Raw genomic sequence first — 16,267 nt, 5'->3', positions numbered from 1 at the left:
AAACAGAATAGTGAAGAATTACAATGCACATTATTCATTAACTATTAACCTCACTGTTGCATTTTTAGCCCTGATTATTTCATGTCATGACATACTACAGGAAAAAGCCCATAACCCTTGATTTCCTGGAACAAAATTGAAGCTTTTTACAACCCTGCAAAAGTGCATGGTAACAAAGGTAAACTAGATCTGGTAGGATCCTGTTAACTTGTGTGAGAAAGGAGGGCTTCCTTAGTTGTCTGCAGGCCTCTGGAGGGGAGGGAGGTGCCTTGTATCACTTCAAAACAATTCCTTTCAGCTGCCTCGAGAGAAACGTGGATGGGATCCAACATACAAACGTCCCCAAGTACAAAGATTTTAATGGCAATGTTGATGACCAATCAGCGCGGAGATATTAGCAAGCGTTCGTATAACTCCGAGTTGTTGACTACTGTAGACGTGTTGTTTTAGGCCCTGTTCCCAGCGGCGTTCCTCCTGTTGACTTTCAGAGAGTTAGGATCAGACCCTTTGGCTCAAGTTTGGATCGAATTTAATTAAGACTGGAAGAAGTGTGCACGTTCGGAAATCAGCCTGCAATCCTGGAGAGAAGAACGATTGAAAAAGCTGACCTGTGCAATGGTATTTAAGGACTTTGTGGTATGGCCAAGCCACAGACTGAAAATAACACTTTTCTTGAATTATTTGGGGTGTTTCACTTTGATCTTTAGCTTGTAATATTGTGTGTTAGTGGAAGTTTTGACATGCTTTTTCGTGTATTCCTGATAAAGCTGTTCTTTGACAAAGAGAAAAATGTATCTTTGTAATTAATATGTCTTTTTAAACACGGGAATAGACATTTGTTATTTTCAGTTTGCGCTATTATATAAAAGCTTCTCCAAATCTTATGCAGCTTGGTAGGAAGGAGTGTCAGCTTAGTGCGTTCTCAGCTGTATAGCTTTAACGTACGTTATTTTTAAGACACCTATGTGTTATAATAAAAATACCCCTTATAACCAATGATATATAACCACAGTTTAGATAAAGCAACTCAACTAAGTACTGAAACAGGAAAAAAATGCAAGTTTGAAGGATTTTTTTAAGAGAAATGAAATTAATATAGCAAAGAATTTACCTTTCCCTAAGTATTCAAAAAATGCGTGATGATTCACTCTATGTTAAAATTGGTATAGATTATGGAATACATGTGGAACAATAGTCAGAAATGCTGAATACTGTAATTTCAATTGATATTCAAGCCTGATGGGCACTGCAGAAAAAGAATAAATATGTAGCTTTGCTAAAAACAACAAAAGTCAATTTGGGGAAGTGTATGAGTACTGCTAGAAAAGCTGAACAATGCATCTCTATGTAAAATTGCATAAGACTGATGTTAGTGCTGTTCTTTCACAGCTAGAGCTGCTGAACTTGGAAACAAGTAGCAAAAATTTACTGTTAAATATTTCACAGATAATAATTGTTCTGAATGCTTTAAATAGTACAGGAAATGTAGAGTGTCACAGACTTGACATTTGAATATTAATATTGATACTGAAACAGTCTCACCACAAAGAATGCCAGGACTGCAGGAGGAAAGACAACATTTTGATCAGATAAAAGCAACAGTTTTTAAGCCCTTCAGATATGATGAAAAAATGCCTCAAGAAAACTGAGACAAGATTATCTTTCAGGACTGGACATTTAATACCCCTTTTAGGGAATACCCCTAAACACAGAAATGGAAGTACAGAAATGTTTTTCTGTCATTTCTCTCTTCCCCCCCCCCCCCCCCCCGCCATCATTTGCTATTTCATGAAGACTGTCTCAAAATGGTTAATAGCATAGGGCTACAAAGTGGTTTGGATTCACTTATGCAAATGTATATATGAGTATATGCGGGTGCAGAAAAAGTGCGTGAGGATGTGTAGGTTTACCGTCCATTCTCTAAGTCACTTGACACGTGTTAAAAGTTATCTTCTTGAACAGTGAGATTTGACTACAGAATACAGGTCTTTCTTTTTGGAAAATAATTTGGGCTGGCTTCTGTTTTTTGATTTTTTTCTTTCTTGCTTTTATTTAAGAAGCAAGCAAGCCTTCTTTCCTTGTGTTTGCGTGCAGAAGTGTGCGCGCACACCTTCCCTCTTACTTTCTTGTACGTTCATGATGGCTTGGCTGGTGTAAGGTGGGATCAGAGCACAGCATTTCACTTTCAGATACTCAGTAAGTTGCAGCCTACGTTCCTGGAGGAGCCCAAGGTCTATTGCCTCTCTGTATTCACAGAACAACAAGCCTGTCTCCAAAGAGGGAGCAAAATAAAGGTGAGGACTGGTGAAAATCACTGACCGTGTTGTACTTTGCAAGCTGAAGAGTTCAGCCCAAGGCAGGTCTAGCAAGGGATAGGAACGTTTTTGTTTGTGGGCTGTTGGTCTGTGTAGTGCAATGGTGTTATGGATGGTCCCCCACTGCTGATAAAGCTCTGATAGCTGTTGGCAATTATGTTGGCATAGGTGATTTGTGAAGTTAGCTCGTGGTGGCACTGAAAGGTACGTTGCTTCCCAGCATTCGCTATCATGGAGTACATCGAGCATGGTTTTTTGGCTTTACACTGCTAGCGTAGATGATCCCGATTTGATTCTCTGTGTGGAGCTATGTGCAAACTAATTAAAGGTATTTTCTTTTTGGGGGCAGAAAGGGAAAGTTTGTCAGCCTCCTTACTGAGTGTTTTGGTACTTGTGATTTCTTTTTCCCCCTCAGAAACACATCTTGCACTTTCAGAGCCTCATATTTTCAGGTGTGATTAATAGTAATTTTTATCTTCATAATGCAAATGCAATTTTAGTATACTTTTGCACTGTATAATATTTCTTTCTACACAGACTGCTTACCAGACAATTAAAAAAACTAGGTATGTATTTAAAAACCAAAACTCCAAAAGACAGTATTTTTCTGGAACGTTTTGAGATACTTGTGGGTACTTTAATGTATTTATGTCAAAGGGGCACAGTTTTGCTTTGTCAAATGTAAGCAGCCTCAGTTTAGTTGTATATTACTCACTGTAACTAGGAAAAGAAATTGGCCAAGTTGCTAGAACCACTGCAGTGCCTTTATGTCTCAGCAGTTGAAAACTGCACAGAAATGACCCCCAGGAGGTACCTTTTTGCAGGGGGATGCTGGGGAATCCTGGATCCTTGGCAGTTCTCGACAGTGTTGTTCAAAGGATGAAATGAGCATTTTTTGCTAATAACCTCAGATCCCTCGCTGCTGCTGTGCGTACCCAGTTGAACTGTATCGCGGTCCCCAGCTGATGGCACTTGAGCCTGCCCAAATTGCTGACTTTGTTGAGGGCAGTCTCACCTTAACTACAGAGACCTGGACAGGAGAGTAATGCACAGAGGACTTACTCTTCAGGGTTGTATTCTTGGTAAGGTGATTCACAGTGTGTGCAGAGTGCGTGGAAAACGTTGTTCTGGAAGTGTGCCAGTTTGTTAGGATTTGAACTCATTCTGCACAGGCACAAATGCTCATGGTAGTGCAGGGAGTCTGTAGTGCTCGCAAAGAATGGAAGGGGAATCTCCCATATCTTCAGTTAGGACTTAACCAGTAAACCACAATTTCTTACTTTGTGGCCAGCTGTTCACCTGGCTATCCCTACCTCTGTTCTGAATTAAAAATAAGAAAATAAAAGGAGATTTTGGCCTATTACAAGATAGGCTGCCCTTGCAGATGGTTTTATAGATATGTTTTACTGCCTATTCCTAAGGCTCAGATTTGGAAAAGTGCCTTGAACTACCCAGAAACACAGCCCAAACTACTCTGAATAAACATATCCCAAAACAAGTTATTTTTTGACATGCTATACTTGCCCTGTTTCCGTAAGTATCAGCTACGTCCTCTGTCAGTGGCAGCATATTAGGTTAAATGAATTTGGCTTTTCATTTGTTGACCTAGTCTAGCTGCTCTTAGGAACACACAAGTAAATCGTTAAAATAACATTAATCTTCTGATTCAGAACCTGAACCTGCTTGCTAGGTCTTAGTGCAAATTAATTGAATTAAGATCAAAGCTCTAGGAAAAAAAAAAAAAAAAAAACAAACTGTAGTAGTTAGAGTTAGGCACAATTGACCAACTTAAAAATGTGAATGAAAAATTCTGACATACGCCTAATCCTCATTTCAGGGGCTATCAGGGGCTAATGTGTTACTTCACATCAGGGACCTATTAATCCATAGGTTGTTGACAGAGAATATGGTGACTGCTCCAAAGCATGCTATATATATAATGTGCTTTTATCTTTGCATTATTGTTTAAAACTGCATTCTGATGTGTCAGTAGGGATTTATGTAGTCCTGGGAAAATGGTTCCTGCTATGGTATTTGCTAAGAGTATGGTATGTGGCCAGGATGTACATTAGATATTCAAATTATATATGCTGTAGAATTTGTGAATTTGCATTTTAAAATATATATCATTTCTGGAAATACCCTGAGGTGTAACTGTCCACAACTTCCCTTTACTAAATAATTAGTAAATTAGTAAATACTTGGTTTCCATGCTGAATTAGTAACCTGCTGAGCACTGAGTTTCCCAGTTCGTGATTTTAAAACCTTACAATCAAGACTGTAACCCAGAAAATTTTCTTACCTTGTTGTTGTCTTGTTCATTAACATAGGTGAAGTCTTGAAGCCTGATAGCTGAGTGCCCTGCCTTCTGGAGCATCTTTTATTACTCTGCATTTTAGAAAGAGTGATAGACTGCTAGAGGGAGGTGTACGCAACATCGGAGTCTAATTTAGTTTACTCTTGAGAAGTTTCACCTAGTAATCTGTTGGCCAAGTAGAAAAAGGTAGTTCCTGCTTCTGGCTGGAGTTAGCTATGGTGTGTTAAAGACCTCAGGAGCATGACTTCAAACCCCGATGGGTGGCCCTGGATGTGCCCTCTCAGAGGGATATTTAGAAGACCAGGAAATTTAAGGATTAGGAGTGTTAAGGGTCTTTTAACTGCAACTGAGAGAGCTGAGGCCTTGCCTGCATGTGTACTGTTGAGGAATCGGGCATTGCCTGGAGGCAGATGGCTAGGTTTTTTTGTCTTGCATCTGCCCCTGCCCACCCTTTGGTGTTGCATTTCTGTGATACTGATACACTCTGTAAATGGTTCCTGCACTTCTGTGGGATTTTTTTGTGATAAGGAGTATTATATGTAAATGAATCCATTCTCTGTCTTCTGCAGGTATCCTGCTAGCTTTAGTCATAAATCTATGCCCCATCTTAAACAAGTCCACTGCATTTTAGGCTGTTTGCCTTTCACAGCTGCAAGTGCTGCCACAGAGCAAGAGTGTTTCCCATCCGTGCTCCACCCTTAAGCAAGCTGCACTTTATTTATTTGCAGTGAGGGCCTGTAGCCCTCAAATAACATTGACTGCTTTTCTTCAGATTTCCTTTTTCTGAAGGAAGGAGGAGGTCTTGGTGGTGGGCTGGCAGTGCCAGCATTGCAGCCTCAGGGATCAGAGCCCTGTGCGTCCTCCCACAGTAACAAAATGACCTGTTCCACCCTCATGGGGGCTCCTCAGTCTTCCTGGGTGATCAGTGAGCATGTGCTAGTTTTCCCTAGCCCCGTGGGTCTGTCTCGGAGGTAGCCCCTCTGTACTGGCCGGAGCAGCAGTGTGGGTGGGCAGTGAGGTTTCCCCGTGCTGCTTGGCAGCTGCACAGCTGCTGGACAGTTGCCCCAAAACAGGACCGACCACGCTCGCCTGCCTCCGGTGGCCTACTGGGCATCCCCAGGCCCAGAGGTGTGCCAAAGGCAGAGCAGAGCTACCCTGGGCCAGTCGAGCAACCTGTATTTGCAAGGAGGCTTGGAAAAGACAATTATTGCAAAGAGGACCAAAAGGGCCTGGGGTAGTTTGTGTGTCCCTCTGCTGGCCTTGGCCACCAAAGCTGCCTGCCCTTCTGGTCTGTGTGAGGACACCACTTACCGTCTGTGGTCCCAGGGAATTTTCATATTCCATTTTACTACTCACTTTTGTTTTCTCAGTATACTTTTCTTTTTTTCTTTTTCTCAATACCTTCCAGCACTTCTTTCCCCTTCTAATGTGGTCTGAAATTTAGAGATACACTAGCAATATTAAGAGAGTGAATCACTAAACCTGGAGTTTCTTTAAATATATTCCAAATATTATATAATCTGTATCTGTCAAATCCCAAGTTTTCCATGCTTCAGGAATGTTTCTCCTTTGGAGCTGTGTGGATGCCATAGTACTGCACTGCATATGGATAAGTGTGAAGAAAGTGAATATGAGACTCTTTGTTGGAGGTTACAGCTATGAAGCATTGCTGGTTGCGTTGGTTGATTGGGTTGTAATGTAGTGGTGGTTTCTAGTGTGGGCTCTGTGGTGTTCATAGTGAGTAGTGACTGTGGTCTGTGGACCAATCCACTTAACCTTCTTCTGAAGAGGAATGTAACTAAGAAAAGTAAGCTGGCTGTTGGCGTGCATGAAGTTGTTCTCCAGAGGGTTTCACCTTTACTGGAAAAACTTTAGGGAACCTGCAAATGGAAGAAGTTGAGAGCCTTTTCAGTCTTTCCACAGGCTTGAAGTAAAATGGAATCAAGAGGTATGTGTTTGTTGGTGTCCTATTATTTTCTCAATTATTAACTATAGATTTTATATTTATTATAATACATATATATATATATTAGTTTCATATCACTTTTCCTGCTTCTTTCATGTACATTTTTAGTAGATTGACATAACTGTCTTTCTCTTTGAATGTACTTGCTGTTATTTGATTTCCAAATGTCTACTACATTGTTGTAATACAGTAATTAATCTGAGCCATTTTGAAAACACTACATGGAAGCTCTGTGAAGGAATTTAGCAATTGCTGTTTAAAATACAACATCTTCGGTAAGGTTACCAAGCATTCTGCCAGCACTGGTGTGGTTATGGTCATTTTCAAATAACTTGCTGGAAAAATGATCCCTCAGAATGGAATGTTTTTGTTTGTTTGCAGTACGAGTGAAAATAAAATATTACTGCTGGTATAAATAGGTGTGAATGCACCCATTCTTCCACCCTTGTAGTAGATGGTAATATTTGACTGGCCATTTCTGAAATATTGAAGTGTGGAACTAAAAACTCTAAATTTTGTTATTTAGCTCTTATGCAGATAACTTTTTTTGGTACTGCCTCTGGCAGCTTTTTAAAAATTCTGCTGCACCCTTTGTAGGTGGGTGCAAAAGAGAAGAACCAGACTTCAGAGTTCAGTATAGTTCCTCTCTGCATCCGCTGTTGCTTCACCAGTTATCCACAGCAACCTCTTGAAATGATAACATGCAGTGAGCTGCAGATTCATCCACAATTTTGCTTAATCTTGAACAGTCAGCACGGCAAGTTGGTGAGTGATGCTGTTCGGAAGGAGGTTTAGTGTCAAGGAGAGAAAAGTCTGAAATAGAGGACAAAGTTGCTCATGATACAGCAGTAAATTCCTGGTAGGAGGCACAGGGTGCACAGTCAGGGCTGTTAGCTATTGCAGGGTTTGTGGAAGACCTATAAATGATGATTTCCTGGACTGCAGAAATGCTCTTGGGTGAGCAGGCAATCTGTAGCTCCTGAGGCCCCAAAAGAACTGCAAAAGGTGGGGCCTTCCTCCTTTCCCCCGTCCACAGTGCAGGTACCGTAGCAGCCCGTGCTGCGGGGCAGGCACCCAAACTGCCCTGGCGCTTCCGTGGGACTTGCCCACGCGCTGTGGGAGGGAGGTGCCTGCCAGGGACTTTGCTCGAGCAATGTTTGTTACTGTAGGGCAGCAAGGGCTTGGGGAGCCTTCCAGAGTGCATAGTGAACGCTGTAATTAGTATTATTTCAGCTTCCAGTTAGCTATAGCAGTACCAAAAGGCTGTTTCTGATTGGAACACTTACTTGAAAAGAAATTTTTGCTTCCCTACACCCTGTATAGAAGAACAAGTGCTGCAGCATTTTGTTGGGAGAACGGCATGAACTGCATTTTCCGATGTCACAAGCGGCAAGTGTGAAACACGCATGAAAATGCTTTGCCCAGGAGCATCCCTTAGGCCAGGGAGGGAGGAGCAGCTGGGGGTGCAGGACACCCAGCCCAGAGCCCAGGCCCGCTGCAGTCACCACTGGCATTGCAGCAGTTTTTTCTTTATTAGTTGTTGAACTGGGGAGCTGCCCTGAGAAAGATTCAAGTCTTAAGGATGCGAAGGAGAAACGAACAGGAGGAACTTTAAGTGATATGGGGGAAGCAGTAGGCGAGGAGGAAGAGACAGGCCAATAAAATCAAATAATAAAAAGCAACTATAAACCTGCAGCACTTAAAGCTCAAAAGAGTAGCTGCAGCTTGGCTTGCCTAAGCACAGCTTTCTTTTTAAATTCAGCGCCTTGCTTAAACCTCTGCTTTGCAAAGCGATGGTCTGCCTACCTGTTCCTGTGGCTGTAGAGGCAGTGGAGGCAGAGGGCTGCAACCAGGGGACGTAGTCACGTCTTTGTACGCCTTTCCTGTAGCTGTCATTGCTCTTGTGTGGCTTGGCTCAATCGGTGTCCCAGCTCATAGACTTCAGGCAGTATGGCCTTAGGAATATTATAGGCTATTAAATATAGCACCAGAGTGTTTGGCTGGACTAGCTGCTATTTTTAATAGAGTTCAGACTTGAGATTTTTGGAGTCTGAGAGAGTTTGGCTGTAAACTTTGTTCGTTTGGTTTGGAAAAGGGAAGTTCTTTCATACTTTGAAGGAAAAAAAATATGAAGACAATACTGAAATTCTCTTCCTTAAATCAAAATTTTCTGGGAAGAACTCAGCAGAACAGTTTAAGTAAACATTGCCATAACTACTTATCTGAGGGCATCCACTCTTTTTGCTATGCTGCTTCTTTTGTGGTATCCTGGTGTCTTTCAGTCACTGATATATTTGTTCTCACAGTGCCTCTTTTAGAGGCATGTACTTTTAAGTCTATTTGATAGCTGCCACCAAAATTTGAGCCTTCAGCTGAAGAGCCCACTCCTGGAGTGCTGGTTTTCTGGATTCCCACTGTAGCTAGTGGAGGGTGGGAAAGGACAAAGCATCGTGAGCTGGCAGTTAAGATTTCTGAGTTGCCATCTGAAAGGTGCCCCCCCCCTCCACACACACCCTTTGCTCTCCCTCTCTCGTGGCCTCTTCATTTGCTATGGGAAAAAGCAGAGGTGACTGTTCCTTAGCCCAGGGCAGGATAAACCTAGCTCAGAGACAGCAAGAGACTGATGCTGTTTGGTTGCAGTTGATGTTGGGGGTGAGCAAGTGTAGCATAAACACTGGCAGAATTGCTTAAAATCATATATGTATGTGTGAGAGCAAGGAATTGGGCATGGTCTTTGGAAGCCAGGACTTGAGCATGGAATCATGTTTCTTCTGCTTGGTAGGAAATTGTGCCATAGTGTGAGTGAGAATGGCTTTTTTAAACTCAACAATATGGCTTCGACGGTTTGGCCTGTGTGTTGCAATATTGTAGATTCACACTGGGTCTCTTATCCAGAGAACACTGATACATGTAAGTAACTTTGTGTGCGGAAGTACTTCCACCATACTACATGGATGGTAAACCTTTGGTGTGAAATTTCACTATTAAAAATAATTAGTATTTAAATTAATAATTTGCTCCAGTATTTTTTTATTCGCAGGTGAATAACAACAAAAGTTTTTTAACTACAGAATATAGGATAATAATTTATTTGATTGGTTTAGTAAAGTAAAAGATTCTGTGATGTTTGATAGAGTACTTCTGTATGTTCTATAGCATATTAATAGAAGTAATTGAAGAATAAGGAACGAGAAGTGAGAGGAGCCGAGTTTTTTGCTTGTAATTTATTGTGTCTGTACATTTGTGAGGCTCTAGTATGTTTTTTTCCTCTTTTTGGCTATGTTATGAGGAATCAAATCCATTTAAAAAAAAAGAAAAGGGAAAATAAAAAGAAGGCTCTGCCTCTCTAGCTGAGAAGATGATCACAGCTATCTTTTTATAAAAATATTAAAAATATTATATTCCTGGGTGAAATAGTCTGCAAAATTATAAAATTATACTTACATTTGTATAGGTATTATCACACTGCTTGTGTCAGTCTGGCATGTATAAAGAGCTTCACAACTGTTTGGATCTGCTCTTCTTTCATAATGGGCTGCAACTTGTTTACTAATGCTTGAAAGCATGTACACATCAAATAAATCTCTGGTATTTGGGCCATAGTGTACCAGCATTATGCAAAGGGAAGATTAACCACACTCTATATTAAGCTATGATCCACTTTACTCTTGATTCCTAGCTATACTAAATCAACCAAACCATGAAAGAACAAAATTAGTGGATGAGTTCTTCAGAAAATAGATTTATTTCCATATTTATTTGCATCATTGTTAAGAAAAAAGGCAATTAAGACAGTAAATTTCCTTGGGACTCAGGGCATTTTAAGTTAATCATAGTATACGAGATGAGCTTTTGGGTGGAGAAAACCAGCAACAGAGGCAAATATTCCATAGCTGCATCTTGTAGTGTATACTACGTTGCTACAACAGCTGAGAAACGGTACACTCATTTTGATTGCTTGTGCTGTTAATAGATAGTCGTTAGCAAGCATTATATTGGCATATCTGACAGAATGAATTTGCAATCATGACTCAAAAGACTTTCCTAACATGAAGCGTCTTTAATGCATGTATTTTTAGCTCTTTCCTGTTTTTACTCTGCTCTCTTTCAGTGAAAAGGTCAAGAAAGCAGTAGCTCAGTGGCTAGATTTTCAGGAGTACTTTACAGCATGGAAAGTGGTGAAATCTCTTAGAGTGTTGTCTTTTTCAGTAAGTTGAACCTTTTGTCCTTCAGTTACTTTATTTTCGCTAGTTTTTTGTTCAGTTTTATATATCACATCAATTATATTCAAGTGACTTTTGAGGTAGCTCCAGGCAGGTGCAGACCTTCTCACCCTTCCTACACCTTTCCCCACCCCCCAGACATGGCCTGGGCCTTATGAAACTTGTCTTGCTAGATATTATAATTTTGAATCAGCCATGTGTTTTCATAACGTGACTGTCCATCTGCACTGCCTGTTGTTGGTAGCTGTATTCAAGTTTGGAGAATTACGATAAAAACAAGAGCTTAGTGTGCAGCCCTCTTCCTTCACTTCCCTGCATGCGTGCAGCCACGTGCTTCGATGTCCAGTGCTCCCTTTCACAGCCCTGTAAGTTACTGCACTGTAGTATCAATGACAGATTTTTTTCAAAGACTGAAATGCTGTCATCATTAGTTTAAGGAATAAAAAAAAAAAAAAAAGAAAGAAATTTATGCTTTACTTTACAGTGCACATAGAAAAGGAGGCACCCAGGCAGATTTCCTTGACATATGTAGAGCTGGTGCCTTACTTTTGATTCAGATTAAGGGTTAGGGTCTTAAAAAATAAGTGCTGAATATTCAAAGTTAATTTATAGTATTAAATTAGGAAGGCTTATAAAAGTTTAACTAGCCTTAAGGGTGCCAAGTATTTTCTGCTGAGGCTGAAAGGACTTTCAGCTGGTCAGCAGGTCTTCTGATTGGGCCTGATACTATTCGTTGTAAATTTTTTTGCACGCTTAACAGTGCTGTGTTTTTTGCAGGTATGAGTTTCTTTACTCACAGCTTTTGATGCCTCACTTGCTAACTCGTCTATTCTGCAAAGCTGGCAGGATGACAGCAGGCTACTCCCTCATTCTTTTGTGCTGGGACTAATCCTCAGGGTTCTTTCTGATGTTTCTCCAGAAATATGTGTTCAACTTAGGCTAAATGCTGACTTGATTTGTAATACTAAAATGTGGACAGTGCAGATCACTTTCTGTGTATTTTCTCTCTCTCAAAAAAGAAATCTTTGTGGGTGTATATGAATAGATCCAGAGTTTTAAGCACTCTGTCCCATTAAAAATGTATGCAACTATGATCACAGGCTTAAGGACTTCTAAAATACAGATGTACTTTGGAACATACTTACTGAATACTTTGCTGAACTTAATCTATGTTTGCTATGATTTAGCACGCTTGGAGTTTGACAAAATGATGATTAGACCTCTGGTCAGTTAACAAGTCATAGTATTTTACTGCTCTAAATTGTGCTTTTCTGCTTTGACTTGGTACAATTTTCTTTTGATTTCAGATTATGGGGCTTGTTTTTAATTCAGTCTTTTTTTGCTTAACATATGATTAAAGTTTTTTTGAAGTGATTGATAGTTGCATCAGTTGATACCTGTTTACAGGCATTTATTTATTACTTTTTCTAGGTACCAGTATTTGTCAGAAGAAAATGATATTCTTTTGTCAATGAGAATGAGATTATAAATTACTGTAATTTTGGGATGTGTTTCTGGTATGAGTAAACAATGTTCCCTTGGTGAGTTTCTGTTATGGAAAACTGTTATGCATAATATATTTTAGAAAAGACCTGTATTCTAAGAAGATCAGCATTGTACAACTCCTAGAAACTATAGAGAAAGAATATATCTATATTTATATTTAGAATATACCTCTGTTTCTGCAGTGTTGTTCCTCCTGGTTCAAGTAGGGGACTGGAAATGGTTGTTCCTGGGTTTTAGTCCTAATTTTTGCCCTGATTCTGTAGGACATAAGTTGAATGATTAAACATATGTACTTCGGTGCTGTCACCTGCCAGTTTCTTCGTAGTGTTGTTCTTCATCAGCCCGTGCAGCACAGTTAGGTCCTGAGGTGATGGTATTAACAGTCACTGCAGGTGGAAATGAAAGTAATATAGATGTGTAACTTTGTGTTTTACTGACTACTACGAAAGAATTTAGCAAAATTGCAATGCAGAGTAAGCTGTGGGAGGAGGGAGGATATATTCTCTTCTAAACTCACAGCGTTAACATTCTTGGCAGCATCAGTGAGCTGCACTGTAACTTCTGGTTTACATTTTAAAAATTTACCAAATAGCATATAATATTTAATTCCTGCTTGCATTATGCCACAGAATGCGATTGCTTCAATAAAACACATCTGCATTGCAAGAAGAAATTCTCCTGGGAAACAAGCGCATCTTCCACAGAAGTCAGCGTGAGGCGTGGGCAGGGCATTGCTATTTTGGCAAGCGGAGGGAGCCAGTGCTGGAAAGCTGCCTCACCTTTCACTTTCCATGGAACTTACCCTTTCTCCTTGTTTTAGGCACCAGCCGTTGCCACTTGCTTCGCCTAGTTCTGGTGTGGTGCTGAGGATGCTTTGGATGGCTGGTTAAACCCTTAATCTGGGTTCTGGGAGTCAGGATCTCTGCTGCCTACCTAGCACGGTTATGAACTGTGAGCAGGATAGGCTATTAGGGAGGTGTAAGGAATGCGAGCTGAGAAACTTCTGGACAGGATAAGATGAGGGGAAAAAACGCATCAGTGATAGTATTTTCTTTAGCTGATAAGGCCGCAGTGATCTATGGCAGGTACAAGATTCCTGTCGTTTTTATAATGGCTTTTGGTTTGCTTCTTCCAAGCCTCCTTTTTGCTGGAAGCAAAGTTGTGCCTCTGTGGTCTCGGTTCACTGAAAGTTCTTCCAGTCATCCTGAAGCTTGGTTACCAGCACTTCCATTCTTACTACCTATGTGCATGATGTTTATATGGCAATATTTGGCAAAGATTTTCCAGCAATGTCTATGACAACGTAATGAGACTTGTCTGTATGCTAGAAATTGTTTTGACTTTAACGGACTTTGGATGCTGTCTAAGCAAGCTGGGGAAGTTACAGGGCTAGGTGGGTAATCTTTAATGCAGGTGCCCAGAATTGCACCAGGCAGTGTTCAAAGTAGTTACTTGTGGTTCAGTGTTAAACTAGAAGACTAGAGTGAGTGGAATACTCCAGAGATCTGTCCTGGCTTTGGTAATACTTACTGTTTTCATTATTGAAATGATTGATGGAGCAGAGAGAGCAGTTCTTAAATTTACATAGGATAAGAAGTGTGAAGGGAGGCAGCTGGCTCCTTGGAGGGCAGGATTAAAGTTCAAAGTAGCCCTGACTATCTGAAGGAATGGTTTGGGGAAAAAACAGAATACAAACTCATAAATACTGCACAGGGACAGAAATATCTAGTTGTGTGACATAAGATGGGGAATAACTGACTCAGTAGTGGTCCTACAGAAGAAGATCTGTAAGCTGGAGTTGGGCCATGCTGGAGACAGTTTGGCCTGGTTTAGTTGAATAGGGTGTAAAAGATCACAGCTGGTTCCCAGGCCACCAGGAAAAAGCAGCCTGCAGCAGGTCCTGCTTGTCCCTCCCTGGGGAGCTGTGCTGTCAGGGCTATGCTGCATGGGCAGCCTTCCCTGCCCTCCCCTGCTGCTCAGGCTCAGACTTTGGGTGCTGGCATCTTTGTGTGTGTAGGCCAGAATCCTGCTTGCTGAGCCTCACTGATGGCCACAGAACAGCACACCTGTGACCAAAGTGCATCATAAATTGACTAGAAGATAGAGGGTCATGCAAGGAAAAAGGCCCCCCAAAACAAATATTTGGGGGGAATGTCTGAAAAAAAACATACGAAATAATCTGTCCACTCTTCCCAGTGCTGGAAACGGTTCAGCACCTAGGTTTGGGTACGCCATAGTAAGAAACACATGGACCAGTTGGAGAGAGTCCAGGCAGAAGGCAGCGAGAATGATCAAAGATTTGGAAAACACGACCTGTTGAAGGAAGATGAAAGTATTGGGATTGTTTAGTCTACAGGAGAGAAGGCCAGCAGCGGACATGGTAACAACGTTCAACTATGTGGAAGGTTCCTACAGTGAGGAAGGGAATAAACTGTATTATATGTCTGCTGGAGTTAGGATAAGAAGTAATTGAGTTAATTTGAAGGCAGTGCGACTTAGGTTAAAAATTTAAGAGAGCTTTTGAATGATAAGGGTAGTTTGATGTGGCAGTCATTAGCCTTTGAGAAAGCCATGAAAACATTGCAACTAGAATTTTTTATAAAACAGACAAACCTCTTCTAGGAATATTTTGGGCTTTGCCTTGGGCAAGGAGATGGAATACCTGCCTCTGAAGGTTGTTTCTGAGGAAATAATAAAGGACTTTTTTGTTTGTGATTCTGTGAGCTTAGGTAGATTATAATATCACAACAAATAACTCAAAAGATAGTAGCAATTCATTATTACAACACATCAGTGGTAACAGAGATGGTTGATTTATGCACAAAAATGATGATACTATCCTTCTGCTCTCTGTTCCAGTTTTTAAAAAAAAGTCTGTGAGTAAGCTAATTTTACTGGAACATTTCAAAAGGCTGTTCCTGTAAATATATTACTCGTATACAGAAATAGAGGAAGTAATGTTGTTTGGCTCTGCTTGTTGAAATATTGTGCAAACAGAATTAGTACCTGCTAACACGTAGCATGGCTGTAGTAAAACCAGCAGTACTCCGTGAGGCATAAGAGTTTTACACTAGAGTGTGATGTCGTTTCTTTCACCTGGATTTTCCTAACTTTGTGTACCTACTTTATTCGGAGTTGGAGAGCTGACTGGGAAGAACTGGGCTTTAATAACCCTATTGTTATATACGTGAGTTGTTCTTCTCCATAGTTTAATTACATTAAGTGCCTGAAACAGCAGTTGAGGAGCAAACCTCAAATTCGTCCTTTGCTTCCTAAACCAAAAAAGAGTTTGGCAGCTGCCACAGCCACATCGCGTCTCACCGTACATCTGCTGTTTGCTGCATGGGAGTGCTGCAAGGTGAGGGGAGACCTCGTGGTGCCAGAGGTGCTTCCCTGTAAGGAACTTCCTACCTTGAGAAAGGGCTCACAGTGTCCCCAGCGATACTTGCCTGATCCTTTTGTCCTCAGTGGAGGATCGCCTCCATTACTTTGCCAGTTTCTGCAGGTCCCCTGAGGCCTTGTTTAATTCAGTTTTTACTGTGGAACAGCAAAGAGCTTTTCTTTTCTAAACATAATTCCTCCACCTCCATTGCTATGCAGCACAGGGAGGATGGGGATCTGGGCTGCCTTACGCAGTGGGGAAAACCTGGGTGCTACAGGACAGCCCGGGAGTGCCATGAGGAGCCTGTTGAAGAGGTTGGGCCAGGCAGTTTGGGTCCAGCAAGAGCAGCCGAGCTGGTTGGCTCCCGCTCGGTGCATCTGCCAGGTTGCAAGCCCTGTGGGCTGCTTTGACCCCACTGTGCTGGACCTGGGACGCTGGAGGAGGAAGACGTGTAGCTGCCCGGTGTATGGGAGAACTACCCTGACTGAGCACTTTCGAGTTGCTAGCCACTGCCTTTTTGCAAAAGCTTCCTCCTTCTAGTCCACTGCTATTTAAATC

General features: G+C 41.3%; 1 protein-coding gene across 7 annotated transcripts in view; it reads left to right on the top strand.

Moving 5' to 3' along the window:
• Window positions 1-16,267, top strand: part of ATXN1 (ataxin 1) — a 312,787-nt gene that overhangs the window by 112,637 nt on the left and 183,883 nt on the right. The gene's annotated exons all lie outside the window — the stretch shown is intronic.

This window comes from Rhea pennata, chromosome 2 (assembly GCF_028389875.1).
Source record: "Rhea pennata isolate bPtePen1 chromosome 2, bPtePen1.pri, whole genome shotgun sequence".
Taxonomy (NCBI): Eukaryota; Metazoa; Chordata; class Aves; order Rheiformes; family Rheidae; genus Rhea; species Rhea pennata.
The sequence above is the reverse complement of the archived record's forward strand: the minus strand, read 5'-3'. Positions and strand labels throughout refer to the sequence as shown.